This window comes from Chlamydotis macqueenii, chromosome 3 (assembly GCF_036417535.1).
Source record: "Chlamydotis macqueenii isolate bChlMac1 chromosome 3, bChlMac1.mat, whole genome shotgun sequence".
Classification (NCBI taxonomy): domain Eukaryota; kingdom Metazoa; phylum Chordata; class Aves; order Otidiformes; family Otididae; genus Chlamydotis; species Chlamydotis macqueenii.
Window position 1 is genome coordinate 56,100,500 of NC_141558.1, and position 25,846 is coordinate 56,126,345.

General features: G+C 41.2%; 1 protein-coding gene across 2 annotated transcripts in view; it reads left to right on the top strand.

Moving 5' to 3' along the window:
- Positions 1–25,846, top strand: part of PKIB (cAMP-dependent protein kinase inhibitor beta) — a 61,796-nt gene that overhangs the window by 24,325 nt on the left and 11,625 nt on the right. Inside the window, exon 1 of one of the 2 annotated variants that reach the window (XM_086744418.1) lies at positions 9,460–9,563. The exons of the other annotated variant lie outside the window; for it this stretch is intronic. The gene's annotated coding sequence lies outside the window, so the exon portion shown is untranslated. Of the gene's footprint in view, positions 1–9,459; positions 9,564–25,846 lie in introns of those variants that run through there. 2 annotated transcript variants of the gene reach the window in all.

The window sequence follows — 25,846 nt, forward strand, 5'->3', positions numbered from 1 at the left end:
CCTTAACAGAAAGCATCAGTTAAGCACACGTTTCAAAACTTGCAGTGCTGACAGCTTCAACAGTGTTTCCGAGTCAGCTGCATAACAGTGAAAGATTTGTGATCTTGCTGTGAGTAAAAGCATATGAAGACATCCTAGAGAAGGTAATGAAAATATTTGTGAAGTTTTTGACTCTCACTGTTTGTTTTTAGTGATGACCCTGAAATTATAAATGGATACAGAAAACAAATGAATCCTCATTTTGCAGTGGCAAGTATAATGCGATGCTCTGTTCCTTAACTGGGTTTTTCCTGGGTGCCTGTGTACAAATGCCTTCCAGGCTGTACTGCGTGGTTAATGAGTTATTTACAGCAAAACTCTGTCAGGGAGAGGGTAGACTGGTTTTGTGTGTTTCACTGCATGGATTACAGTGTTGTCTTTAAACTAAGGATTTGGGACAGGCAGGTTTTGAGTTCTTCCTACAGGCTAGTAAAGGACAGGAGGGCACAGGCAGCTTTCTCAATTGCTGTAACAACTCACTTGTGCTTTCGTGATATTCCTTTCCCACTCACCTTTGCAAAAGATACTCAGAATAATCGAAGTCTGGTCTCTGATCCTTGCCAAAACCCAATAGATCTCTTCTCCTATTGATTCCTGTGCAGTTAGAAATCCATAATTTGTCCCTGGCATAGCTTAAAACACAATAAACTGATGGTGACATCTTAATTTTGGTTGTGGAACATTACATTTTTATCTGTTGGAGTTTGTTGTCGTGTGAACAATAATGCCAGTTACTGTGAGACACACGTCAGAACCACAGCTGAATAAATGTAACTTCCACACTCGGTGAAAGCAGATTAAAAACCCAGCTTCCTTATGCATAACAGGACTGCATGGTCTCCAGCACTGACTTGTAAAGCGTTATGGATAGCACAAATACCTCCTACAGCTGCTGGGAGGTGTCTATTGCATGACAACATTCTGGGGGCAGACAACATCTGCCATAAATGTTTACATATCATCAATTCCCTTTGTTTTTCTAGCTTGAAAACAGCATGCATCTCAGTTCTATCTCTGCTGCTCGCTTTGCTCCTGTAGGATAGAGGCCAATATTACATTAAAATTAGAGGCAAGTGGAATTTTTTCCTACCTAAGGAAAACAAGTACGATTTGGCATTTCAGTTGTGATGTATGTGAAGTGATACAAGTGCTTATCTTAACAACTGCCTTGTTTACATCATAATCACCCAATTACTGCACTTTCTTTATTACAAAAATCTCGATAGCGCTCTTCTTGAACAGGAATAGTTCCAGCCTTTTTCTAAGTGGACATTTAATAATTTAAATAGTCCTGGATGTGACCATCTTTCTGGGAATGAGTTTTGAGAGCATTTTCCTCATCTGTCTTAGTGTACCGTCACCCAGATGAGCTGGAACAACCTGTGGCAGCAGTTCACGTGCACGTAGTCTGTTCTGGTGGGTCAGCAAAGGGGGGCAGGTTCTAGTGACTTCAGCAAGCTTAGTAAAGGATGTCTCATTACGTCCTTAGAGTCATACAGTGCCTACTCCTGTTGTTTTTACACCAATCTCCAGGATGCTGAAAGAATTTCTAAGCAAATTTGTTACTTGCATTATGGCAGTTGGATATCCAACTTTTGTCAGTCAATGGCATTTGCAGATTCAGCGGCTCTGCTGTTCTGAAATCACATCAAGTAAAGGAGAGACCCTGTCAGAATAAATGATTATAGCTGTGACTTATTTGAAAAATAAAATATAGATGGAATGGAAGATGACAAAGATGGAACCCATCTGAACAGAAATAGGAGAATTAAGAAGTAGACTTTCAAATAAAGAAGTAGACTTTCAAATAATGAAAGTAGTGATAGTTTGGGATAGAATCAAACAGAAAATATAAAGTCTATCTTGGAAATACTGCTGAGGCTGGTTGAACTTTGTGTGTGGGTTATTTACTGGGATTATTTTCATTAATCTGTAGCAGTGTCCTTGCTAGGATCATAGAATCATAGAATAGTTAGGGTTGGAAGGGACCTTTAAAGGTCATCTAATCAAACCTCCCTGCAAGGAGCAGGGACATCTCCAACCAGATCAGGTTGCTCAGAGCCCCGTCCAACCTGGCCTTGAATGTGTCCAGGGATGGGGCATCCACCACCTCTCTGGGCAACCTGGTCCAATGTTCCACTACTCTCATTATAATTTTCTTTTTCCTGATGTCTAGTTTGAATCTGCCTGCTTCTATTTTAAAACTATTACCCCTCAACCTTTCACAACAGGCCCTGCTGAAGAGTTTCTCCCCATCTTTCCTGTAGGTCCCCTTCTTGTACTGGAAGATGACAAAAGGCAGCAGGCTGTTGGAACAGGTAAAGGACAGGTAGCCCAAAGGCTGCTAGACTGAAGCTGAGCTGTAAAAAAAAAAAAAAGCAACTCACTAAAAAAAGCAACCCACTGAAAACCTCAGAGACATCAGCAATTTCCTCAACTCTTTGGCTGCTGGATGTGTCTTGACGGCTGGTGGCAGAATGCACATCCGAAAGCCACAGTCCTAAGCTAAATGCAAACATAATTTCCTTAAACATGCTCCTCTTCTTTTACCCATGCAGAGAAACACAACTCTAATCAACTAAATAAAATGGCAGAGTGGGAAAGCAAAAAGGGAGAAAGAAGCTGATGAAACGTCTGGTTTTTAACATTTGAAGGGAAATCTGCTGCCCTGGGAAGGTGAAGAGGCACAATGGTGGGCAAGTTTATGTTTTGTTTCAGCAACCAGAGCATGGCTGTATTTTCAGAAGTCACAGTTAATGCTCTGGGGGAAAAATGCAACATATCATTTACATGACAGCTATACATTGTTGTTTGTCACTCTTTTTTTATTTTCTATTCACTTTTGTAAGCTGATAGAGAATGGGATGTATGGAGGGAGAGTCAAATGAGATTTTAAGGTAAATTTTTGATTTTTGTTATAAGAGAGCATCTTCTTAGTCTCCACAAGAAACCTCCATCTGCAGTTTTCCTGAAGTCTGTTTCTTTAAAATGATGTTTTCAAGATTGATTGGTATCAGGTATGCAGTGCCATGTGATTCAGGCGTTACTATGGTGACCACTCTTTTTAGATAGGATGTCAGAGACTGTCATTGTGCTTACAAAATCCTGCGCACAGTACGATAATCTGTACGGAAATAAGCCGTAGCCTCGCTCAGGCCCAGGTCTAGCCGTGTGAATTTGCTGATTCGCGACTGCAAGCCACCAATGATTGCATACTGATGTTTAGGGCAGATATCTCTCCCCTCTCCCTTTCTGTCTGACAAACAGGCAGGATCGGCTCTACAGTGTAAGAGGAAGGACTAGGTCCTTTCGACCACTGTTCCTCCACAGTCCCTTTGGAGTCGGTGGCTCTTTCTTCATCTCGGGCTAGCAGATAGGCCTGGTCGGTGCTCTGCTGATGTCCCTGTGGCTCCACTTGTATCCACCTTGTGCTAGGCCATTTTAAAAAAATGTGTTTTACTGCCAGGCTAGCATTTGTGTGGTTGTACTGTAGATGCTGGCAGGCCCAAAACGCCTTGTCTGCCTCCCACATATCTCCGACCAGTGATTAAAATTAAATTACACTTCAAAACGTTGCTTGCTCACCCTTTGTATTTCCTGGGTCCTAACACTGCAGCCACACACTTCTTTTTTTTACAGTGCAGCCGGTAGTAATGTTACACTTGTTCATAAACTTCTGCAAGGTTGGGGCACAGGTTAATTGGCTGCTCTGTCCATGCATTGCTTATGTCCCTACAAAGGCAGTTTGACCTTTTGGCTACCGAAGCCTGTAGATTCTTGGGTTTCTGCTTCAAGCCAAGGAAGTTATAGTTATAGAGATGAAAAATAATAAGTTCGCAAAGCTTATTAGAATCATAGAATCATATAATGGTTTGAGTTGGAAGGGACCTTTAAAGGTCATCTCATCCAACCCCCCTGCAAGGAGCAGGGACATCTTTGACTAGATCAGGTTGCTGTCTGTCAGTGTATCAGACTGTTAGAGGAGATCGGGTGTCTGGGAAAGGTCTACTGTTAGAAAAGAAGATTTCCCTGGAGTTTAATGATGAAAGAAACCTTTCTGATGAAGTCTTGCACATTCCTGCAATTTTAATAGGGCTTGATCCTTTAAGTAGCTAAATAACTTCAGCTCTCCCCAATATTTCTAGAAGTCACAATACTCACTACTCTTCAGAGTTAAGACTGGCAAATTGACTATTTGGACCTTGTCTGTCCTAGTGATCTCTCTTAAGCCTGCAACTGCTATTTTGAAAGACAAAAATAGGAAATAAGGTAAAATAAGCAGTTATGGCCCTGGTTGTACAGAGTGCTTAAGTATATGTTTTTAAGCATGCAAAAATTAAAACACTTGATTGAGTCCTCCTGTGTACTGGAGCTATGCAGTGCAATGGTGTATAGTTCTACAACTTGGAGTTAAAGTGGCATTTGATTGTACATTGCACTTCAGTTTATTGATTTGACATTATCCCCTATTGCCTTTGAGCTGTCTTTTGCTAGGTAATAAGTGGGCTCTTATACAATCAATAAATAGAACATAGTGAAATAGTTAAAGATGAGTGTAGCTGGCAGTCCTTTAAGTAAGCTTTGTCATGTCCCCACTGCATCAAGTGTATGCCCTTCAGCTGTCATGGGAGTTTTTTAGAAGCCAGAGTTACTCCAGGGGTCAAATTCTTAGACTGAATTTTGCCATTGACTTTTAATGATATTCATGACTGAATTTGGGATCAATGAGCTATAAGGAACATTTCCAAATATGGAAAATAAATTAAAACAGACCTTAATACAGGCATCCAGCAGTTTGAAAAATTAAATATCCAAAGCAGATAAAGAGCAAAAGAAGTCAGACTTTGTATAGCATAGAGCTCAAGCACCAATATGGAGACTGATTGTAATCTGAAGGGATGGTAAACAAGAGCATCTGTCCTTTCAAAGACCATGTTTTGTCAATAAAGGAAAAAACAAGCATGTTAATTGGCTGCTTTGCATCTAACTGTATAAATAAGACTGGAAAATGCCAGCCAAAGCTACTACAGGCAGAAGAGTCAAACACTGAATTTGTTTGGCATAGAAGTGAGAGCTTCCACAGCTGGTTCCTTACTTGAGAAAACTGTGACACGGGAAATGACTTAAGTTACTAATTATTGCCTTATTCTTTGCATTTTTACTTCTATTTCCCTGATTTCTTGTTTGTCTGTGGGGAAGGGCTTTCCCTTCTGATTTTGCTGTGTTCCTCTGAGGAACAAAAACACACTACAGAAAACCATCTGGAAACCAGACTCAGTGCCAGCCCCATCCAGAATAAAAAAAAACCCTGATTTTTGATGCGTGGAGTACCACATGCTCTGCTCTACATGTCTCACAGCCAAACTGGAAATCTGTCACCGTGCACAGTTTCCAAAAGATGGAGGCTCTTAAAATACAATGTCCTGCTGGATCAGTTGATAGTTCCCCATCTTTTGCACACCTGTCAATGTGAGCTGCACAACCTGAAAACTTTTGGTAACTATTGCCATCTTACCCTCTGTTCTGGTTTTGTTTGGTGAGGGGGGGCCTAAGGTGGTAGCTTCTGTAGGAAACTGCTAGAAGTCGCTCCCCTTTGTTCAGTGGACTCAGCCAGGCCTAGGGCGGACCAGCTGCTGGCCAAGGCCAAGCCAATTGGTAGCAGACTGTCCTGTGATAACACCTCTGCGATAACGTATTTAAGAAGGGGAAAACAGGAAAAAAGAAAGAAGGAGAAGATGTGAAGCAGCTGAGCGGGGCCAGAGAGGGGGAGACGCGAGCCTTGTGGGCCTTGCAGGCCTCACCCTCTGGCCTCTCGCCAGGCAGCCGACTGGGCCCAACTCAGCCTGACCCGGCTGCAAGAAGTGGAGAGGAGATGAGAAGTGAATAAGATGTAAAAAGGATTCTGAGAGGCGTCTGCCAGCCTGTTGTGAGGAATGGCTGCAGACGCCAAGGTCAGTTCAGAAGGAGGGGGAGGAGTAATGCAGCTCCTGGCCAAGATTCCCCTGCAGCCTGTGGTGACGACCATGGTGGAGCAGGCTGTCCCCCTGCAGCCCATGGAGGTCCACGGAGGGGCAGAGATCCACCTGCAGCCCACGGAGGACCCCACGCCGGAGCAGGGTTGGAAGTGACCTCAGGAGGTCGTCTACTCCAACTCAGATGCCTACAAGTAATGCAGGATATCACTGCTGTTCTCCACCAAGTGAGCCTTGACGTGAGGAAAAGTGTGCTGTTTTTCAGATGTTGACAAAGCCCTATTTTGACAAAACTCTACCTTGTCTTCACAAGGAAGTTGCTTAGCCAAGACTTGTTGGCAGCTGTCCCAGCAGGAAAATGTTTGTTTTCCTTTCATGCTGCCACCTATTTTATTTAGAATGATGTTCTGTTGTCTTTAGCATTGCTGCTCATCTGGAAGCTAGTATTTAACATCTCAAAATGATAGCTGGCAAGAAGCTATAGCAATAAGTAGCAGGAAAGAAGAACTGCATTCCAACAAACACCTAGCTGAGGTAGTTTAGTATAACAGAAATTAAGTTTTATTTCTGCTTCAGCAAATGAAGAAATAATTCTGTTGAATATTCTAGCCTCAAATAAGTTCAAACAACTTGTACTCAGGGTCCAAAATAAAGTGGAACAATTTCTGAGAGCAGGAAATGAGCCAAAGACGGTGGATGCATGCTCATTTAGGCAAAAAGACAGATAGATAGAAAAAAAAATTAAGCTATATACAATAAAAGAGTAATCATTGGCAAGAGACTGAGTGACTTCCTGCGTCGAGAAAGTCTAAAACACGTTTCACACCCAGTCGTCACCTTGACTGATTCTGTGCCGGAGTTCAAACCGATGCCAGTCTATCCCTGTGGCCTTGTAAATCTGCTTAGTGAGGAAGACGGTTCTGACCAGTGCTGGAAGTGTAAGCTACTGATTTCCTCTTGGCTGCCTCATCCATTTACTCCCATCTGAACAGAAAGACTTTGTTTTATTAACTTGTTTTCACTGTGAGGCAACTGCTCCTTTTTTTTCAGGAGACCGACATTTTAACATATCCCTAAATTTATCTGTGAATTATATTCAGAAGGAAGCATCAGCAAGCGAAGGCCTCTGAGACGCCACCGGAGTCTCCTTCCCCCCAGACCTTTCTTCATGTCTCATGCACCCGATCTGTTGGTAAAGTATTCGGCAAAGTCAAGTAGGATTCCTTGCTTTGGTTTAATTAGATTTTTTAGTTGTCCCAGAAGCAGTGACCCTAATTAATTTTCATATGCAGAACTCTGTTTTAGAAGACTAAACAGAATAAAGTTGAACTAGTTCATACTTTTCCTAATTATGTTACTTCCCCTCCACAGGTGACTTAGAGGAAAACTCAGAAAGGTGGTGCGTTTCTTCAGCAGCAGTCAGAATCCATACAGAAAAGACATAATCTCAAATGTGCCCATGAATAGTTTGAAATGACTTAATAATACTTGTGAAATAAAGTTAGGAAAATGGCAGAATTTATTTTCTTTCCTAAAATTAAATGGACTCAAAGGTCAGATTTCTAATGTGGATTAGTGACATGTAAAGTTTTTAAAATTGTGATAAAGTATATAGCAAGGACACTTTCTTTTTGAGCCACCGTTAAATGTCTGCTATTACATCTTTCCCCAAAAAATGTTACTTTTGGAGCTGAAATTTGCTAAATTGGCTGACAATAAGATGGGCAAAGAGTATCTCCCAGAAAACAGAGGACCTTGGCTGTACAGCAAACTAGGATCGTCAGTTTGTCTATCAACAGTCACTCCATTTCATCCAGTTATGCAGCCTTGACAATTGGTCATCACTGTTTTCTTAGCAGTTGCTAAGAGTTCACCGACTTCAGTGATTAACTTGGGATGTGCTGGAGAACTTCTCTCCAAAAAAGCAATGTGAACAGGCCTTTGCAGAACTTGGGTAAATAGACTTTGTATTTGGTGAGAGGAACCAAACAAGGGCCCTTTTCTGATATATGGTGAAGGTTGTGTTGGCATCCGTTCAGACTTTGCGATGTGATGATCCAGCTGGTGAACTCAGTGTGGCTTGTCAGTGTTTGGGAATTGAGGTGGTGGTAGGACACACACGGGTGATGTAGAAATGATAAACACAGAAACTGATGCTCAGAGTTTCAAAAATATTTACATAATTATCTTCTGTTTATTTTGGACATGTTAGTGGTCTGTTTTTCTCAAATACTGTGTGTCTAACAGCTTACACTGACCTCCTTTACATTTTCAGGACTCTAACTCCTGTATTCCTGACAAACTAATGTATGTAATGCATTTAAATGTCACCAAAGGCTGTCGAGAGGCATAGTTTTTTCCTGAGTTTAGTTGTAGTAAAACTGTCTAAAAACTCTTTTCAGAGTAAATAATCACTGTTTGAATTTAGTACATGCAAATAATACACACAATTGAAAACTGAGTCTTCAACTTTCTTTTAATCCTGTTCCTTTCTTTGTGGGTGCGGTAACTCCTCACTGGCAGGGACAAATTCTAATAACCGTTCCCTAGGGGGATAAGAAAAATCAAACTATTAGTTGTGATGAGTCAACATAGCATGTAGCAACAGAGGCAATTACAAATGTCCTGTCATCAGATTAGCAGTCCTGTGTTGTGATTTATCTCATTTACTGTCAGTTATAAGAAGCACGTAAATGTCCTAAGATGTTTTGCAATTGTTGTCTCCAAGAGAACAGCGTCTTGTTGGAGTCCTCTTTAGTGCTTTCTCTATCAGTATTTTGCTAACGTAATAACTGGCAATGCAAGGAAAATATTTTTTCAGATAACTACACAGCAATTCCTTGCAGCATGGTCAATGTTTTTAGTGTCAAGTCTTACTTAAATAAACATCCAGTGTTTTGGTTTAATTTTGTGCTGGTTTTACTCATGTGTGTTTTTACCTCTTTCTAACAGCTCAGTGCTGTGGACACTTTTTATTTAGCCAGCTGGGAGCTAAATAGAGAAGAGGATAGGTAAGAATTCATTGTTTGTGGGGACAAAATGAGCACGGTCATTACAGTACTCAGCTGGAAATGTGGAAATTGTGAATGTTGGACTGACTCCAAGGCCTCTTTCTTCTTGTATAAGAAATAGTCACTGCATAAATTACAGAAGCAGTCTTTAGGTTTCAAGCATGATATATTTCTTCTGTGTTTCAAGTGGCAGCCTGACAAATGCCAGTCTTAACCACCAACTTCTGTGACATACGTTTTCCCCCTCAAAGAAAGCATTACATTAGAAAAGTGTAAAGACTAGGGCAAAACTTACGTTGACATCAAAAGAGCAGAATTTCAGTGACAGTACTTCTGCACAGTGGAAGGTGTTATTGCTCAACTTAATCTCTTCCCTAGGGATCAAAGAATTCAACTAGGAGACTGAAGCTCAAAGCAGTTTTTCTTCAAATCACTAAGTATTCTCCTCTGGGCATGTTTTCAAAAGGAGGAATGAACCCTGCCTGGTGATTTGAAGGAGTCATTGCAGAGATGATGATTTCTTCGTTAGCTGAAGTGAGTGGTGAGTAGATGTGAGTGTTTCCTGGCAACCGAGAGCAAGGCAAAATCTGATGGGTAGGATCCCGAGGCATGCTCTTCTCCCAGGTATTACTTGTTGGTTAGTTCCAGGTGGCTCTCTTTTCCAGTATGAGTTTTGTAGGTTGAAGTGGTTTTCTGAAGCATCCAACTTTGGCATCTAGTTTTGCAATTTGGCTTCTTTATAGTTTACAGGTCTGGTACCTCAATCAACAGTGTCGTGGCACCTGTCTAATACACGTACATGCTCTTGGCTGAAGAACAAAGAAAAATCCACTCTCAGATCCTATGAAGAATTGTAGTGTGTAGAACAAGAAAAGAGGCAATATGAGGTCCAGGGACAGTAGTGGACCTTCATCGTGACAGTCCACAAAAAGCTTGACTTTGCATATGGCTGCTTGCAGTAGGCTTTACTCCACCTTTATTCACTTCAAAGAGAGGGTTTTTTTTCATCAGCTGTGGTGTGAGCCTGAACAGTTCCATATCCAGTGAAGTCATCTCACCTTAATGTCTATGGCAGCAGAATTTAGAGAAGAAAGAATTTGGATAGCATATGTCATTAGGCTTCAGTGTTGGAGATGTGGAGGTATCCATACCTAATAATACGAAATAAATGCAAATGACAAATAACCTGAAATACCTTTATATGCATAGGTAAGCATTTTATTTATAAACCTTAAGAGCATTCTGGACATCAAGCCAATAATATATCTCATAGTCTAATTTTAATTTATTTTAAAACTTCATGCCAGGTAACTTGGTTGGTCTATAAATGGAAAGGTTCAGACCTAACTGAGCTTCTCAAGTGCACTGAACTCAAGTTTTGTCATCTGTTAAAAAAAGAATAAATAGAACTTCTTATTGTAGAATTCAGCAAGTAAAGTCAGCAAATAAAAGTGTCAGCAATATTATTTGGAAAGTACATTTCTTGAAATGAGAAATGCAACAGTTGTTTCTTAATAAGTGATGACATGCCAGAATAGGCTTTCCACAACCCAAACATTATGTTGTTTGGGAGATTCTGAATGCTCTCACCACTGCAAGACCAACAAAGTTTATCTGAGTTTACAGCAAATAATCTGCCCTTACATATGTAACGGGCATACTTTCATTAAAGCATCTGGCTGCGTATTAGGAAGCTGTTAGTTCATTAGTTTGTCTGGCACCAAGCCACTTGCCAAACTTCTAAGTGTGAAAGTGTGGTTGCTGAGTCACAGCTTTGGAAGCTGCAGTAACAGTTCAGAAAAATCTATCCTTTAGCTGGTAGAAACCCTGGAGAGCTGCAAAGATGTATAATAGATATGCTTTTGAACTTTAAAATAACAAAGAGAGAACCCATCAACAGATCTTTTGTATGTGCATGTTGCTTTCTTCCTCTTCTCAACACTTAGGTGTTAGGTAGGTGAAGCAGCTAGAATCAACACATAAAATGTCAGGTTTGAAAGGGCATGTGTGCAAAGAAAGCATTTCAGGCTAAGGATGTGGTTCGGAGCGCTGACTGTACCAATGGTTTGTCCAGTAATAGATCAGCTGAAGTAAAAACACGGTCTTTGGTTTTCAGGTGAGCAACAGATTTGGAACAAGAGAGCATTTTAACTTGAGATAACATTCATAACTTTGTACTTCCCTGTTGATACCAGGCATGATTTATCGAAAGGAGGGGGAATAGAAGGAAAGAAAATAGGGTGTAAAGAGGGCTAATGGGGCTCTAGCCATGCATTAACCCAGCTGGGTTGTGTGTGCGCATCAGCGTGGTGGCAATCACATACTTCCTTTGCCACCACTGCAGCACAAGTAGGTGTGACCGTAATAATACTTTCTGTCTCCCTTTATTCATGCTAGTCTCTTCAGATCCTGGTTCTTAATTAGAAACCCATCCTCGCTTTGACTTGCCAACTGTACTTGTAAAATAAATGAAGCGTATCTCGTAACCAATGGCCAAGGACAGTTATGTCATTTCTTCTGCATAGTGTTAATTAAGCACAATCAATAAAGTAGGCATAATAGACAAGCACAAGAAGAAAACTAATTTTGGAGTGTTTAAAGCTTCAGGGAAGATTGCAGTTTTCCCTGTAAAATTATGCTCTTTTTATTGAATCAGCTACTGTTGCAGAAATGTTGAGGTGGAGATTGAGAAGTGGTACAATTTACTTTGCAGTATTTTGAAATCCAGTAATCTCTCCATAACGAGCCCAAATCTACTTCAAAATGCTCATCTGTGTACTGTTATTCTAGTAACTTTCTAGAGCATCATTTTTTATGACTAATACCTGTGGAACAGGCAGGGGTTCTCTGAGTCCTTCACAAAGTTTGTACTGGGTGTCATGAAGTATTATCACTTAATATGAAAATACAGAGGGAAGAATGTTCATCCAAGAGAGAGTATGGGGAAGAAAAGGTTATATTGGGCCAGTGCTGAATTGTGCAATAGATTGGTGTAGACTTTATTGTGTTTTCATACTGTACCCAAATAAATACATGAGTGACTTGAAGATTAAGTTAATATATCCATTTAAACAAATTGTTTCCTTTTTTTCCTTCTTTTTGTGTCTAGGTTAAACATTTGAAATAAAGGTGACACAGTACAAAAAAGGAATATGTATCCAAGCAAATTAATTTCTGTTTCTGCTGCCTGACTTTATGATCCCACTGACATCCACTGAGATGTCCTGTTTTCATGTTAGTAATGAAATAAATGGCTGAGGTGAACAGTTTGTGGGAAGACACAATTGCCCCAGTGTACATCCAGAGGAATGTAACTCCTGTGGGATTGTTCTGGATGTACAGCAGTTGAGTTTTACTCAACTTGGGTCCTGAAGAAGAAGAAACCTGTTTGTGGTAAATAAAACTCCATCATTCTCCCGTATCTCCCACCTGTGGGTGACCAACCCTTAAAAAATGTCAGGTGGAGACTAACTTGCCTTTGTATAAAATGTTGAGTCATTTCCTCAACTGAGAAGTTAATTTTTCTTCAGTGTTCCTTTCCCCCTTTTCCCCCTGCTGACTTGCTCTGCACACAAGAAGCTTTTTTATTTGTATAACTTTGAATTGTTTCAGCCTTTCTGATTTTTAAAAACTAGGAGGCTTTTCCAGCGGTGGTTTGTTTCTCTGGTAGTTCTGTGGTAGCAGGCTATCTTTGAGGAGACAGCAGAAGCCAGAGCTGCCATCACCTTCCTGGATGTTTGTTCCTCTCTGTGATTGCCCACAGCTTGAGCAGCAGCTTTCTTCTGCAGCTCACGCCCAGCTCCTCTTCCAGAAAGACCACGCTGTGGGGCTGATGGTATACCTGAACTCTGAACTTTAAGGTACTTAGCATTTTCAGGAGCAGAATTGGGCAGATTGGCCAGTCATACTAGGTGACCCTTTTCCCCACAGAGCGGTCGGTTCTCCATGCAAATCAGCTGACAGCTAATACAAAATTAGGCAGTATGGTTATTTCCAGGTAGCTTTTTCATCTGCTGTGAAACTCCATGTGTAGACACTGAAATATTAACTCTGTTGTAGACATTTGCCAAAAAGGCAGTGGGATAGTATTATTTATCTCATAACAGTCTGAAAGCAGTTTTTATGTTATAGTTAATGTGTTATCGCTTCAGACAGCAGAATGCCACTGAACAGAGACGGCTTGCTTTCTTATACGGTGTCCAGGCAGCATTTGCCACCTTTGTGGTGAATGTAGCAGCACTGAGAGATTCACCCTCCTTTACGGGAGAACGGAGAATTCATTTCATTACATGGTTATTAAGGACCTGGTTTTGTACCATAAACGGCCTGAATGGAAAGGCTGAAGTGCAAAAGTCTACCTGTAAGGCATGTGCTCCTGTTTGTGAATTTGTAGTCTGTTTATTTATTTTAAATGTATTCAAGTTTCATTTCCCTCTTGGCAACAGTTCAGCTTTCCCTTGGCGTTTTGCTGTAGTCAGCTGAAAGCCAGACGCTGAGATCACGTTCTAGTTGTTTCTGGGTGTCTCTGGTATTCATCAGCCCCTTTTTGCTGTCCTGTAAGTAGGTTTTTTTCTTATGCTCTTGTTTGCTGTATTCTATAATTTGTGTTCTCTACCTCTTTTAAGCTGTTTTTAAACTATTTTAATAAGGTTTCATAAGCATCTAGCATTCCTAATGAACTTCAGTTAAAGAGCTGTGCTTGTCTCTATACTGCTTTGAACAAACGAAGCAAATGGAAAAGTTCCCTATTATTTAAATGTTCATAGCTTTGCCAGTGTTCTCCTGCTCACTGGGCTTTACGCACCTTGGAAGTTGTCTTTGTTTTTCTAGGCTCTCCACTGACACACGAGTAAGAATCTTGTTTAGTATAATAAATATGGTTAGATAAAAAAAAAAGTCCTTTGGCTGTGACTGTCGGTGCTTTAGGGAGTTCCCTGCTGAGAAGTACAGCAATGGGTTCAGTTTCTCTGTGGGTGCGTCTCTTCCTTCTTCAGAGGGGAAGAAGGACTCATTGGGTGAAACCGGGGAGAGCCACTGTTCGTGTGGCCCTTCAAACACAGATTGTCATGTGTGTCCTGTAGAGACATCCGAATCATAGACACATTTCTGGAGCTCTTTGTGGCCAGGAGGAGCCTAAGATGGAGAACTGAGATGGCCATGAACAGCTCTGAACTAAGCACAAATAGCTGCCTGTGCTTGGACCTGGCCTAGTGGGTCTTCACCCGGTCCTCCCAAATTTGAGGCGCTCTTTACAGTTTAGGAAGGAGTGTTAAAACTTCTAAGGCAGGAACAACTCTTGCCTTTTTTTTTTTTCCTCCCTATCCGAATAAATGAGCAAGGCTTTTGTGGAGGGATATCAGCAAAGATTTATTTGCTGTCAGCTCTCTCCTAAATCTCTGTTTCATTGAACAAATCTATCATGGTTGGATTGATGTTATAAGGAACAGAATGTGACCCTTAGTTTCAAAATAATTGTAGCATACAGGTCTGTTCAGTGAAAGGTCCCATCTTTTTATCTGCAATCAAGAAAATTCAGAATTATTTCTGGGGGTTTTTTTTTGAGAAAAATAAACAAAATATAAATAAAACAAACATTTCAACTGCTCATCTTAAAGTAAGCCATAAAAATGTAGCAGAGAAGTCCAGAGAAACATGTTTCCCATTGTGCGTGCAGTCTTTTATAGCTCTTCAAGAACAAGAGGTCACCTGCAGCTCTCCATCCAGATTCATGCAAGACTCTAGGGAGGAGGTGTAGGCTTTACTCACCTCCAGTGTTGAGTGGAGTTTAGAAAAAAGGAATCCACCATCTCTAAGGATATGTGTTCAACAGGAAAGCATGGTGAGCATCCTTCTTATTTTTGACCTTTCAAAGATACAGGTCTTAATGAAGAAGTAAATACCAGTACATTAAACAAGAGGTAAATGTTCTGAGTACAACAACATCAGCACAGCACCCCAATGATCTCCACTTGCCAGTCAATATAATTTACAGGTTTTTGTTTTGGAAAGCTCAACTCCAGACTTTCACAAACAAAACTCCCCTGGAATTTCCATTAAACAATGCCATTAGGTCTGTGTGTTTCTGGGAAAGGTGCATCTTCGTAGAATGTGTCCTTCAAAATGATCTTGGTGTTGGTTTCAATCTGTCTAGAAACAAAAGTATCAGTTTGCAAAAAGATCCAAGATCCACTGGGTGATAATGCCTGTCTGTTTTCCTCCTTCTCTCCCTGTCTGTGCTTAGTAAGACAAAATGGGGGGAAAAAATCCACTTCGGAATGTGCATGGGGGAAAAAAAAAAAAGAAGAGAGGTTAATTTACACTGCTGAGTGTCAGGCTGTAAAATGATAATGCTGGCAAAGCTAAAAGCTAAAAAAGGAAATGTTCAGAGCTCATAGACATTTTAGAAGAGGTCATTAGCTTTGCAGATGGGAAAAAAAAATTTCTGAGCATTCAGCAGTTCCTGAACTCTCACAACATGTTGCACAGGTGCATATACACACTGGCTAAATGCCATGGAGGCTGCAAAATCTTCAGAGGAGCTTGCAAGGGTGATATTTCCAGTTAAACATAAAATCAGAAGGCTACGAAGTGTCAGCACTGAACAGTAATCTTTAACCGACTGGAAATTAGTTCTTTCGGACGCCTGATTCCTCGGCATCAGTGCCATCAGAGTGCCTTCAGTGAGCCGGTGAAATGGCAGATGTGATTAATTCCCCTTCTCTGGGTTGCGTTGCTCCCACTTCTGACTTTCTGTCAGAAGGCTCAGGTGTGGTGCTGCCCGGGGAAGAGCCTCTGCGGGGACAGGGTAGGCTCTTGCTGTGGGTCCTGTGGGTGCAGGGTGGGAGAGGCTGGATGGGGAGGGAAGCACTGGGACTTTCTGCCTGCAGTGAGTGTCCTGGGGGTGTATCTGTTGGTGGGAGAGTGAATGTGCTGCCCTAGAAGGGCAGATAAAGAGGAGGGAAGGTGTTTGCTGCTATAGGAGGGTAGGAAGAGATGAGGGAAGAATTGAGGTGGAGGATGCCCAGTCTCCTACATGGCCTGTGTAGCTGCCAGGGTTTGACCAGTTGGTTCCAGGGTGAAATGAGAGCGCAAAGGAACCACCTTGCTGTGATAAAGCCAAGCAAGGTCTGGGCTTTCCTGGCCTCCTAACATTTTAGGAAGTGTGCTGTACCACTGGGGCTGTACACGGTCTCTTTCCAGGGCAAGGCAACCCAGTGAGGTTGTGTTTGTGTGCTTGTAGGTATGAAACCAGCAAGTGAGAACTTCAGAGGAAACAAAGAGCCTAGCGATTAAAGCACTTGCCTAATCTGTAGGAATTCACGCTGACCATCCTCCCACCCTGTGCCAGCCCCTAACTACAACCAAGCAACTCTTTGGCCGCAGTTGGCAGGCTCTCTCTTGCCTGGACCTAGTAAAAAGTTTTGTTAAAATTAATATGATTCAGAAACAGCATGGTTCCAACAGACCCCTGTGCAGTGGAAGTGTGGATTCCTTTATGATGGAAACCAATTTTTCAGTAGGAAAATCCTATCCAATTCTTCTCCAAAGGAAAGCAAAGTAAAAACATTTGCTCAGACAGATTTTGTTTGTTGCTTTTGCTGCTTCTTGTGGGAGAATGGCTCTGGTCTGACACGTCGAAATTAAAGCCAACTCTCACTCAGAATATATCAGACTAAATGTTAAATTAAAAATAATAGAGATGAGGAAAAAGAAAGCTGATTGTTAAACTTGTAAAATCAAAAGATTCAGTATGTGGACCTCCCAACTAATGTTGTTTGTATGATAAATAGGAACAAGACTCGATGGCTTTCCTATATTTTGGTTTCCATCCCTCCACTTTTCCTTAGACGTCAATGGCTTGGTTAGATTAAGAAAGTTAAATAAAAGTTCTGTACCTGGTGACATTCCAACTAAAAATATCTTGAGGGTCCAGCTGTACTTCATTCAAGTCATTTATAAAAAGCACACTTTAACTTTCTACTCTGTCATCTTTTAAATGGTCCTGTATCTACTGGTTGTTTTCACAGCCTCATTATCATTTGGGATATTGTCGTAGTTCAGCCCCGATCAGGACCAGACTACGCAGTCTCTCTCTCACTCCCCCCACCCTCCGAGAGAACAGGGAGAGAAAATATAAGAAAAACGGCTCGAGGTTTGAGATAAGGACAGGGAGAAATCCTTAAAGTTACCGTCACGGGCAAAACAGACTCGACTTGGGGAAAACTATTCATTTATTACTACAAATAGCAGGATAATGAGACAGAGAACAAGATAACCTCCATCCACCCCTCCCTCTTCCCAAGCTTAACATTATCTCTACTACCTTCCCCCCCCGAGCGGCACAGGGGGGAAGAGGCAATGGGGGTTGCGGTCAGTTCATCATACGTTGTTTTATGTCGCTGCTTCATGGTCGGGGGAAGAACTCCTCACATTCCTCCCCTGCTCCATCGTGGGGTCCCTCCCATGGGCCACAGTCCTTCGTGGAACTGCTCCAGCGTGGGTCATCTCTTCCACGGAGTACAGTCCCTTCAGAACAGCTGTCCCAGCGGGCCCTCCACGGGCCACAGCAGCCTTCAGGCATCCACCTCCCACTGTGTGGGGTCCTTCACGGGCTCCAAGTGGATCTCTGCTCCTCCGTGGACCTCCATGGGCTGCAGGGGGACAACCTGCTCCACCATGGTTGTCACCACAGGCTGCAGGGGAATCTTGGCCAGGAGCCGCATTACTCCTCCCCCTCCTTCTGAACTGACCTTGGCATCTGCAGCCGTTCCTCACAACAGGCTGGTAGATGTCTCTCAGGATCTTTTTTTACATCTTATTCACTTCTCATCTCCTTTCCACTTCTTGCAGCTGGGCCGGGCCAAGTCGGGCCCAGTCGGCTGCCTGGCGAGAAGCCAGAGGCCTCTGCAAGGCCCATGAGGCCTGCGCCTCCCCCTCTGCGCCTCTGCCCCCGCTCAGCTTCTTCACATCTTTTCTTCTCTCTTTTTTTTTTTCCTGTTTTCCCCTTCTTAAATACGTTATCGCAGAGGCGTTATCACGGGACGTTCTGCTACCAATCGGCTTGGCCTTGGCCAGCAGCAGGTCCGCCCTAGGCCCGGCCGAGTCCACTGAACAAAGGGGAGCGACTTCTAGCAGTTTCCTACAGAAGCTACCACCTTAGGCCCCCCCTCACTAGCAAAACCACGACAGATATAAATACACTTTTTTTTTTGGTCCTTATTTGAAGCACTTTATCCAGGTGTTTTGATAGGAGGGCATGTTTACTGAAAGATCATTTACCAAAATGGAAAAGACTCTTTTAAAGGCATCTGCCTTAATTAGAGATAATTTTAATTGAATTAATTTAAAATACATTAATTCAACTGTATGGAAATTATCTGACTGCCAGCCCAGTACGTGCCTTGGAACGACTGTTTGGTGTTTGTTCTTGAACAGGAGATAGGCTATAATATTTGTAGGTAGGGATTTGCTTTTAGGGCTTACTTTTTTAGAGACAATAATTTTCCTCAATTGCCGAGTAAGCGTAGGGAGACCATAAAATAATTTCCTTAGAATATTTTACTAGAATTTTGATCAAAATATGTCTATTTTATCGAACTAGTCTATAACCGTGAAGCTCCAAGGTAGGTAGGCTGTTTTAGTGTCCTAGGCTAAGGGCACTGGAGGGTAATAGAGATGATTCATACTTTCATAATACAGAAGTATATTGAAAGGCTAAAGAAATTAAGCCAAATGAATCCCAGATGTAATTCCACTGACTTGTTCAGGCTTATAACTAGTATGAATTTCACCTATTAGGCTTATTCTCATAGGAAAAAGAGTCAGTCTGAAATAGCATGAAAGTCAGGGGGGTTTATAAATCGCTGTGATCAATCGTATCCTTTCAGCAGAGGCGTGGAGGAAACAAATGGAGTCATCTAAAAATAGGAAGGCAGGAGCAAGCGTAGTACTGCAGATAAACCCTTCACCTGAAGCATAAAAATAATCCAAAATAAGTTGCAAGGAAAAAGTTCTTAGTGTGTGCTGTGGCTAATCATATAGCCTACTTGTTTCCATCATTAGTCCTCAAGAGATTGTGGGTTTGGGGTTATTTTTTTCATTTATTTGAAATTCTATTCCATCCGTGCTATTCAGCAGACCAGAGTGTAGCTGGCTTACTCCCAGAAAATTTAAGGACAAGGTGCTCTCAGATCTTTGCACCTCCCTATTCTGTGGAAAATTTTGATAAGTTTTCCCCCTCAATCTCAAAATTTTCTGTCAGAGGAATAAATCCAAGACTTGCCTTGTTCTAGTTATTTGTGTCTGTAAACACATGTAGAACACTGGAACAGGTTGCCCAGAGAGGTGGTGGATGCCCCATCCCTGGAAACGTTCAAGGCCAGGTTGGACAGTGCTCTGAGCAACCTGATCTGGTTGGAGATGTCCCTGCTCCTTGCAGGGGGATTGGGCTAGGTGACCTTTAAAGGTCACTTCCAACCCAAACTATTCTATGATTCTGTGATTCTATACCCTGCGGTCTCTGACCATTAAGGTGCAGTCACAGACTTTCTGGTGCAGACAAATAACCAGGGTCTGTATCAGCAGGTGTCTGATCCACTGGAGACAACTCTTATCTCCAAATCTGAGTGGAGCAAATCTGACTCAGTGAACATTAAAGAAGATCCTGAACATTAAAGGGCGTATTCCTAGTGCTGTTGTCTCCTGTCTGTATTATCAAATTTCAATGGAAGGAACAGAAGCCTTGCAATTAGATAAAGTTACGTACATGCGTAACTGCAGGATCAAAATGTAAACTTGTACTATCAGAATGTGTTTCAGTGAGTTGTAATTGATTGAATTGATTTTTTTTATTTGTAAGTTAAAGTATATAGTAAATATAATTGGGAAGTCTTGTGAATCAAGGTCATTATTTAACTTCAATTATAATGCTGAAGGAAGACACATGTCTCAAATCTCAGTCTATTTTCTTGGTGAGTCACCATGGGATGGGACAGATTTTTCTACCGGTAATTTCATTAAAGTCAGTAAGCAGGACTACTGACAAGATTGAACAGGTATGCTCTAGAGGATGTGACTTGAGTGGAATTGTATTAGGGTAGGCATGATGTATGTTGGAGAATGAAATGAAAATTAAAAATTATTCATTTAGTATTGAAGAAATATTGTAATTGAAGCAAAAATATATGCTAAAGCATAAATAAAATATAAATGGAACACAAAGAGCAGGGAACTGAGGGTCCAGATTTAAAACACAATTTTAGAAGACAGTGCAGAAAAGTTGTATAGCATAACTTCTCAAAATGTAGCCATATGTCCTATTGATTTTTCATCTTTGTGAATGTTAACTGACATGTCAAGCACAGCAGTAGGAAACTTCAGTAACTCATTAAAGGATGCTTCAGTGCACCAGGCTGACTTGCAGCTGGGGGTCAGCTCCATTTTGTTTGTCTTAGACTTCACATCCCAAATGTCTGTTTTCTGCCAAGGCTCACTTAAACTCATCGGATTACTGTGAAAAGCACAGCAGTTGCTGTTGGTTCATCTTCCACTGAGGGCAAAGTGAACCAAAATGATTTTGTAGAAATTTCCAGCACCTGTGGTGGCTTAAGAACATGGTCAAGATAAAGCTTTTAGGGAGAGAAAATATCTTTTATTAGTTAGAAAAATGTCATTGGAAAAACTTTTGGGTAGACCAGCTCTAGTTTGCTTATATTTGGAAAATCAAAGACCTTTTACTACCCTTGAACTGAGTTAATAAAATATTTTATTAACTAACTGAACATTTATTGAGTTGCACAAACATGATTTTGTTTCCAGCATCCTATCCAGTGAAGAATGTCAAATGTTTGGATTGGATTTCCAGAAGCATTCATGGATGAGCCAGAAGAATAGTTCAGGATCATTTGTAGAGTAGAAGAAGCGAGAGACGAAGTAAATAATTATGCGGGGAAACAGTTATGCAGAGCTTCATGGTGAAAGCAAAGACCGCCAAGACCCTGAGAACCATGTCTGAGTGAAGTGTTGGGGTGATGTCTACAGGATGCCTTAGCAGCTCTTGGGCTGGCATTTGCTCTTTGTGAACAGGGTGGAAGAGATGCTCTCATCAACAGTAAACGCTAGTGAAATAGCTGGAGCTGTCAACTGCTTTCCCTTTCAGGCTGGTGCGTAAGGAAGCTAGTCAAATAATAAAAACTTGGAGTGCTAGATTTACAGACTCACTTATGACAAAGGCAAACCGGCTTTGTGGCAGCTTGCTATCCTAATGAAAATAAAATTAGCTTTTATTAGTACTTTGATTGCGCAATAAAGGGTTGAGGGTTAAGCTGTCTGATTTAAATGCTATATCCAGACCATTATGAGTAAGTAGCAATTAATTACTAACTTTCACTTCAGATTTTTTTGTTTTGGTTTTGTTTGTCTGTTGGTGTTTATTTTGTTTTGTTTTTCATTTGTTTGATGTTTGGGTGTGGGGTTTTTTTGTTTGGGTTTTTTTTTTTTTTTAATTAATTCGAGCAGACTGCTATGAGTAATTCTCTGTCTGGAAAAAGTAACTTCTCCTTATGTGTGTTAGGCACTATGAAACCAGGATGCAGAAATGAAAAATTTAAATAGGAACATTTTACTCCAGCTTAAGGAGAAGAATGGTTCCAGGATATTTGCTTCAGCTTTTCCAAAGTGTTTATCAGACATGAACCATATACATTACAAGACAGAGAGTATCCTCTCGTATGTTCAGGCAAAGAAGCCTTAAGGCAGAACTCGCTAAACACAAGTATTTCCACATCAGTAAGGTGCAACTGAAGCTGACTGGAGAAGCAGTGCACACATAGGGAGGGGTGCTCTCCAGGTCTGATCCAGGCCATAAAAAATACAGGTAGGAGGTTTGAAGGAGGAAGAATCATACAAATAAGATAGGATTAATCTGTTTTTATATGTAGTTATGGACTGTTATCTGGCCATGACAAAGATAATAAAATCAAAAGTCAGCTTTCATTTGCATAACTAAAACACTAAAGTGCTTCTGAGAGCTTGTCCTTGCTTTTTAATGGAAATAGTCTCATGCTTTGAAAGCTTAGGGACTTAGCAAGGTGCCTGCTGCAGTTCACACACAGCTCCTGCTCACTGACAGGCTGTTACCACCCAACAGCTACATGGAGAGAAGCGGTGGGTTGCACCCTTTCACCAAACCCACTTCTACCTCTGGGAGACCCTCTGGAGATCTGAATCTGAAGTACACAGGGACTTTTCTCCCTGGAAGGGAGCTGCTGACAGGGCAAAAAAAAAGAGGAATGTCTGTGTGGAAGCTCGCATTGCAGCTGCTTCTTCTCTTGAGGGGTCAGCACAACATCAGTCTGTAAAGGTCATCACAAATACTACATACTCAGTTAACTAGGCATTGTGGCACATGTCATGTTAAAAAAAAATACTTTGTCCTCCTCAAAAAGAAATATTCCTTGGTGTAGTAAACTGTCCTTGTATTTCTGGTACAGACTTTTCAGGTTTTCTACATGTGGGCATATTGGAATAATTACACACATAATCTTTTATGCAAACAAACAAACAAAAAAGTCTGTTTTACTGCTACCTAGCTAGTTGCTGCTGATTCATAGGTTTTCTGTAGTGCCCATCTCTGTGCACATCCTCCAGCAGGGCTGGTCTCCTGAAATGCTCCCCAAACTTTACCAAGCCACTCTTCCTCCCTGCCTCCATCTTGCTTGCCCTCCGAAGGAGTTCCTCATTACTGATTTTGTTCTTCCTCAGTAAGGTTCCAGAGGCTCCTTTCTTCCTGCATTGCTTTAGCTTGCCATGTAATTTCTTTATCTCAGATAGACCCTCAGTTAATCTTCCCCTCTTGCTATGTACAAAATCACCATTACAGTCTCCCCATGCCTCTTAATTCTCTATCATCCTTGTACTTCTGACTTTCAGCTCTCTCTGCCCACATGTCGCTACCAGGCAACTCCTCGTTCTCTGCAGCTCCTTCTCTTCTGTAAGCACTTCCACAAGGATCTGCATCCCTGGGAACCTCCTGTCCATACCAGTACCTTTTAATTCACTCTGAAGTAGATGGAAATGTTTCTCATTCATGTCAGTAAGATCTCAAGAAGACTTGGGCTTTCTCCAGTAAGAGAATTTGGGTACATAGGTGTGTTCGTTATGTGCAAAGGATTGTCCCATTCTTATAGCTCTGCTAAATTGTAAATTCAATCTCCTTTCAATTGCATTTTCTATTGCACTGCGCTAATTGCTTTACTCGAGTGCACTGTGTGAGTGGACTCCTCCAGTATGCCACAAGCTGTTTGCTGCCTCAGATGGTTCCAGTGGTTTTGTCAGAGTAGTTTTCTTCCACAGACCTGGCAAGCAGAGAACCAGATCCCTCACTGCTTCTAATAAAGAATACAGTACAGACATACATACGCATATGCTGGCTTACATAGCTGTTGCCTTGTCTGTGTTACAGGAAGCATTCGTGGGATGCTGAGATAGCAGGTATCAAAATAGATGGAAAAAGTCCTTTGATTCTTCCCTAAAGAATTCCCAGTTCTAAGGCTGAGAAACAAGGAGATTGGAGAGGTTGGACGAAGGGTGTTGTGCATGCATGACTAGTAACAAAACTAAGTAGTACAATAAGGATACTCATTTCCTTATGTGTCCTTGGCCAAGTGAAAAATCACAAATACAAGTTAACTGCAATGTTGTAGCTGCAAAATTAACCTTAAAAAATGATTTTTCAATAATTCCTAAATTACTCCTGAAGTATGGTTCTGTGGGCGGGTAGACTTCTCTTGGATTTCAGGCCAGATGCAAACTGTAAGAAAGGAGGGGTGGACCTCTATAGCTGGACTCAAGAAGGTGTACTGTGTATATCTAGGTATGTGCGACAGGTGATATTTATACATTTTGCAGTAGGAAATGAAAACTTTGTGAGGATGAATGGCCAAAATGTAAGAAGAAGAATTAGGGTGGTTGATTGGTTTGTTTTCATTGAGTTTCATTTCCTATTCCATAGTAGGGACTGCATTTTATTTCTTGCCAGCATAGCTGATGCATTAGAGTTTCTTCCCTGTTGTGTTTCCTATGAAGCTGACTAAAGCTTATGTCTGTCATTGCTTTTGGTCACCCAGGGACATTTAGAAAGTTACTTGCTCGCTTGCTTGGTATTACTGCCTTCAGCTAATGTCACTTCATTTATTACTTGCTGCAGATGACTTCTGATTTAGTTGTCACTATCATGACCCGTTCCCCTCTCTTCCTTATTTTCTTTCACAATGGGAAAATTGTACCATTACTTACAATTGCTATTAGCTTCATAATGTGTTCTTCCATGCATCAGGGTACTGTGTGTGTGTGCTCTGGGTCAAACACAGCTCACAATAAAGCTGTTCTACTCTGTACAGGCTGGCAGAGGGTGAACCGCGTCATGGTATGTGTGTGTTCTCCAGAAACGTAAAAACAGTGAGTGAGCTTTTTTTTTCTCTTGTCTTTTCCATGAGTATAATATTGGCTTTATGGAAGTGATCAGAAAATTCAACTGAAAGTTTCAAAATACCAGTCTGAGGAAGAAAAAAGTCTATGCCATTTCATTTGTATAGAAAGTGGTTTCATGCCATCCATACCTTGTAATGTTGGCATGGCATACGGCTTACACCAGTGCTTCAGCTGCAGTATATATACAAGTGCACACATATGCATTGTAGGTACTGTATACAGGAGACGGCAAAAGTCAAGGTTTATGTTTCATTTGAGCTGGAGATTGGTGAGGTTTGTGATGGTCCTTAATACTTAATAAAATTAATTCCGCATCTTCAGCCATTTCTCATGAAAGCATAGACAAGATTTATCTAGGAATTGAACTCACCAAGGTGCAAAATTTGTCAGCTCCTGTCTTTATCCTACAGCTTTGGCCAAGGTTTTCAGATTCTGTACCCCAAACTGATGAGCATCTGAACAACATGATCAAGATCTTGGACCTTTGTTCAATGCTTCTGAAAGCACCAAGGCAGGAAATGGAGGAATGGTGTAATCTTGGTATCCAAGTCTGACCAGTTTGGGACTAGGAAAATCATGTATGGAAGCCATTTTTGTACATTATCTGTAAGGATGTTGCCCTTCTGCTCTGTCCTGTATCCAGAGCAGAAGAAACACACAAGATATTTGTGTTAGATGTCTGTCCATCTGTGTACACAGCAAAGAACCAAAAATGAAAACTTGTTTTACAATATACCAAGCTTTCAAGTATCATCCCAAAGACAGAATGTGTTACATGGGCTGTAACATCCAGACTGAGGCAGAAGATGTAGAAGGACTCGGACATGCTTCTGCACTGTAGATTTACTGAGATGGGCTATAATTTAGCTTCCCTGTATAGGAAAACAACTTATGAATTTTTCAAAGAACATGCACTGGAGAGGCCATCTCTGTTGGTACAGGAAACCCAAATCATCTTTCTAACATGAAATAATAAAAGGAACTCTTGTTTCAAATTTAGTGATGTATTAAAAAAAACTGAAGTCAACAAATTTACTTTTTTTTTTTTCTGGGTGATTGATTCACTGCTAACTTTTGTATAGTTAGCAATATTGCTTTTGTGTATTAAGAAATTGTGGTCTCTTGTCCTAAGCCCCAAACAGAATTGAGACTCCTGTGTTTGATGCAGATATGGTAAAGATTGCTTGCTTATCTTTCTGTGTGCTTCCCAGCACTAGGCTTACAAGTGTATTACGAATGTTACTGATGTGAAAAAACACGTAACAGAAATCTTTCTCTACAAAAATTATTATGCGAGTGCACAGGTTACTGTTAGTCATCGTCATCACCTCTGGA